At 46.3% G+C, this 4,727-nt stretch overlaps 1 pseudogene; it reads left to right on the forward strand.

Annotated features, from left to right (window-relative positions):
* The first annotated feature begins 348 nt into the window (after positions 1 to 348).
* Positions 349 to 494, forward strand: LOC119470372 (annotated as a pseudogene).
* Positions 495 to 4,727: the final 4,233 nt, after the last annotated feature.

The raw sequence follows: 4,727 nt of genomic DNA on the forward strand, positions 1-4,727 counted from the left end.
TCAACTCAACTTTACATTTGTGAAAAGCCAGTCACATATTCTACTTAACTGCAAGGGGGACCGGGAAATATAGTTGCCCTATGTGCCCAGGAAGAGGAACTGTGATTGCTAAGCATCTGGCCATTCTCTGCCACAACATGTAAAGTATTTCACTCAGCGCCTGATAGGTCATAGAAACTCAGTAAATATTAATAGAAGACACGGCCAGGTGTGGTGGCTTATGCCTGCAATCCTAGCACTTTGGGAGGCTGAGGCAGGAGGATCGTTTGAGCCTAGGAGTTCCAGACCAGCCTGGGCAACATGAGGAAACCTCATCTCTACCAAAAAAAATTTAAAAATTAGCTGGGCCTACTTACCTGGCAGGGGAGATACTATGATCACGAAGGTGGTTTTCCCAGGGTGAGGCTTATCCATTGCACTCCGGATGTGCTGACCCCTGCAATTTCCCCAAATGTGGGAAACTTGACTGCATAATTTGTGGTAGTGGGCGACTGTGAAAAAGAAAAAAATAATATAAAATAAAACAATAAAAAAAATTAGCCGGGCAAGGTGGCCTGCAGCTGTAGTCCCAGCTACTCAAGAGGCTGAGGTGGGAGGATCGCTTGAGCCTGAGAGGTGGAGGCTGCAGTGAGCCAAGATCATGCCGCTGCACTCCAGCCTGGGTGACAGAGTAAAACCTTGTCTCAATCAATCAATTAATCAATCAATAAAAATGAAAAAAAAATTTTAAAAGAGCAGATGCTATAAAAATTGTTTCCTAAGTCTCTCTACTGGCATGAATAGTAGAATTCACAGAACCTTAGTGTGGACTTTTCAGAATACTGACTACACAACAAAATAAACATGTGAATTCCGTGTTTATTTTTCTTTCTTTTAAAGTATAGTAATCACATACCTAACATTACTTCCATTCTGGGTGCTCTCCATGAGGCAGCAGGATACATTGGAATAGCCTGCATTCAAATCCTGGCTCTGCCCTGAGCAAGGTATTAACCTGTGTTAGCCATTGTGGTTTTCCCGTTTTAAAACAAGAATTCCAGTTTACCCACATTCCAGGGTTCTTAAAAAATGCCATATTCCCTCATTTCCAAGTATCCATTTCCTTCTGTCTGGAAAACCCTCCCTAACCACTCTTCATTAGCTACCTCCTACTCCTCCCTCAAGTCTTGACTTAGCTGCCACCTCCTTCAGGAAGCTTTCCTTCTCTTCTACCCCAAGTGTGGTTGAATGCCCGTGTCTTTTATCCTCATATCAGCCTGTACTTGCCTTCCCAGAGCACTTACCATGGCGTATTAAAATTTCTGTTCACTTTCTGTCTCTAGCTAGATTGCTTCTTGGGGGAAGGGACATGGTTTTGATCACCATTTTGTTCCTAGCATCAGCACAGCATCTGGCCCACAACGAGTGTGCAGTAAATATTGTCATATGAACGAATTAAAATTTTGATCCTCCTTCAAAATGGTAACGTGTAAGACTTTAAAACTCTTTTACATCAACAAAAAATAAAAAAAGACAGGTTCAGGAACTCACCATGCACAGTGGCTCATGCCTGTAATTCCAACACTTTAGGAGGCCAAGGCAGGCAGATCACTTGAGGTCAGGAGTTCAAGACCAGCCTGGCCAAAACGGCAAAACTCTGTATCTCCTAAAAATACAAATATTTCACCGTGTGTGGTGGTGAGCACTTGTAATCCTAGCTACTTGGAAGGTTGATGCAGAGCATCACTTGAATCTGAGAGGTGGAGGTTGCAGTGAGCTGAGATCGTGCCACTGCACTCCAGCCTGGGCAATAGAGTGAGACTCCGTTTCAAAAAAAAAAAAAAAAGATAAGTTCAGGAAGAAATATCACACTGTCTTTCTCTTTTAAAAGGTCAGGGGGAACTAAGCAGTTGTTTCAGAAGGCAGCCATACCCCTTGGGTCATGTCAGCCATTTACCATCTTAATTTCTCACTTGAGCAACAGAGAGTATAAGAAACATCTTCACATACTAAAAAAGCCTGGGGCTTGCCCTCCCCATTTGTCTGGGGGCGTGGCAACAGAAGCTGTCCCCTGAGGGTGGCTCTGGCTGATCAGGTGTCCTGGTAGGGCTGCAGATACCACTCTCCCCTACCCATGTAGCTGGGGTACCCCTGCCTTCACTGACTATCATCAAGAGTGAGGTCTTTCTAGTCCCAATGAGGAATCTTAGATACAGGATAGGATCTCCCAACTCCCACCCCCAGCCAACCTGGCACACTCTCAGGCCAGGCAACTGGGCAGAGAGATTTCTACTCTGAAAATATTGAAATAGGGCTTATATCTCCACAAACCATGGGAATAATGCCTCACTAACTCATAGACTACACACAGTTCTGATGTCACACACAGGTTAGGAGCCCTTTCTCAAAGCTGCTGTGAATAAGCTCCTCCATGTGGGCATTGGGCACTGCCAGAGAAACCTCCCAGGAGCAGGCGATAGTTATAGGAGGTAGTCAAATGCCTAGGCAGATAGGGCAGGTCCCTGGTGAAAGCCCATCTCCAAGGTGAAGACAATTTAAAACCTAAAAACTGAGCTACAAGTTAAATCCTCCGACTGGATTGAGAACCTGTCTTCCTATTTGGCATGTTTTCCTCTGATTGATCCCTACTCTTCACCTATTTTATATACACCTACTCTTTCCTAATAGGTTTTCTACACTGTCAGGCCTACCTTTGACTGGTGTCTTTGCTTTAACCTTTTTTGCATACTCACAAACCAATCAGCATGCACTCCCCATACTGAGTCCATAAAAAGCCCTCGACCCAGCCATACTGAGAAAAAAAACCAACCAACTGCAGGGGTGGGGGACCAACCCCCTTCCCATCCCCTCTCTGTTTAGAGCTGTTCCATCATTCAGTAAAACTATTCTCCACCCATCCTCACCCTTCGACTGTCAGCAAATCCTCATTCTTCTTGAACACTGGACAAGAGCACAGGAACAGGAACCACACCAAATGAAAGTACAAACTACAATACTGGCAGGGTGGGGTGTGGCCGGGTGGGTGGGGTAGCAGGCCTGGAGGGGGTTGTTGCCGGCCAGAAATGTCCTGAGACCCTCTTCTTTGGTTTCTCTAGGAACAAGGACAGGACTCCAGGGATGCCCACACAGCCCCAAGCACACATATGCACCTGGCAAACAGACTCACAGACACATGCTCAACAGCACAGTGAAATCCAAATCCACAGACCGGACACTGCAAATCATATATGACTGCAAGTGCACACACACACACACACACACACACACACACACACACTTTGAAGCAGGTGTCAGTCTCCAAGAAAAAGTGATGGACAGTCTGTCTCCCATATCCCATATCCTCTCATCTTTGGTCCACCTGGAGATGGCCTCAGATGAGCCAAGTGACACAGAGATGTGAGAGACTGAGGATGTGCTGAGGTGTTACCCAGTACTCTGGTAGTGCTATTACCCAATACAAAAATTGGTCTGAACATCAGATTTCAAGCAAGCGAGGGGCCCCAACAGAGGCTGGGAGAAGTCCTTGTGGAGGCTAAAGCAAATCCATGTTGGATGCAAATCCACCGTTTCAGCTATGTTGGCTTCTGAGCGTCCCGGAAGGCCCCTGAGATTCCCAGGTTATCTATTGCTCCTTGTGAGACAGCAAGCACTTACTGTAAATCTGACCCTTAGGTCAAACAACCTTGATGTTACCATACTCCAACTGTCCTGCACATCCCTTCTGACGACCCTTCCCCTATGGTCTGTAAGTTCTGGGCCTGAGGGAGAAGCATGGGAAACCACAGGGATACACAGATGTGGTTTCTGTTTATAAGCCCTTATTAAATGTTTTTTTCTAAGGAACTGGATGCGTCAGCCCGTAACCTGCAAAAGCATCTGGATGCTTTCGGCTTGTAGAAAGAATCGATAATAAAATCTGCAAAATCTGCCAGCTCCCATGCTAGCAGGGGAAGGGTAGCAAACAATTCCACTCTTCAATTCGTAGGGGGAACCCGGGGGTTTTTAAAGAAAGGATCTGAAATGCAGAAAAGGCAAGGGGGAGGTTAGGAGGTGCCAGGTGGAGTGACTTGCTCTGGCGGTCCTCTTGAATTATTGTCTTATTTGGTGGAGGGGCTGGTGCAATCGCGGATCCTGCCAGGTTATAAATTAGTTACTCTTCAGCTGGGTATAGGTTCAATCCCTGAAGTAAGCTTTTATTGGAGAGAATTCCAGTGGTGTCTGGTCCCTATCAGGATGCAGCTCCTGAGGCATCCAAGGAAATATATGACCAGATAAGAGCATAGCGTGTGCTTAACAAGCACGTAAGTAAATAAACATGCATAAGGCACGGGATTACAGTATGGGACAGGAAAGGGAGAGGAGGTTCACAGCACATCCTGAGGCTGTATTTTAAGATGAGAGGTTACATACAGGCAGTTTGTTTCAAAGTTACATCTTGACACCCAGAGCAGGGAGAGGAAAAAGAAAAGAAGAAAAAATAAATTTAAAACACAGTTTGAGGCTGGCCGCACCCCTGTAATCCCAGCACTTTGGGAAGCCAAGGCAGACGGATCACCTGAGGTCAGGAGTTCGGGACCAGCCTGGCCAACATAGTGAAACCCAGTCTCTACTAAAGACAAAAATTAGCCGGGCGTGGTGGCGTAGGCCTGTAGTCCCAGCTACTCGGGAGGCTGAGGCAGGAGAATCGCTTGAACCTGGGAGGCGGAGGGTGCACTGAGATTGCGCCA

This window comes from Cebus imitator, unplaced genomic scaffold, assembly GCF_001604975.1.
Source record: "Cebus imitator isolate Cc_AM_T3 unplaced genomic scaffold, Cebus_imitator-1.0 Scaffold28, whole genome shotgun sequence".
NCBI classification, from domain to species: domain Eukaryota; kingdom Metazoa; phylum Chordata; class Mammalia; order Primates; family Cebidae; genus Cebus; species Cebus imitator.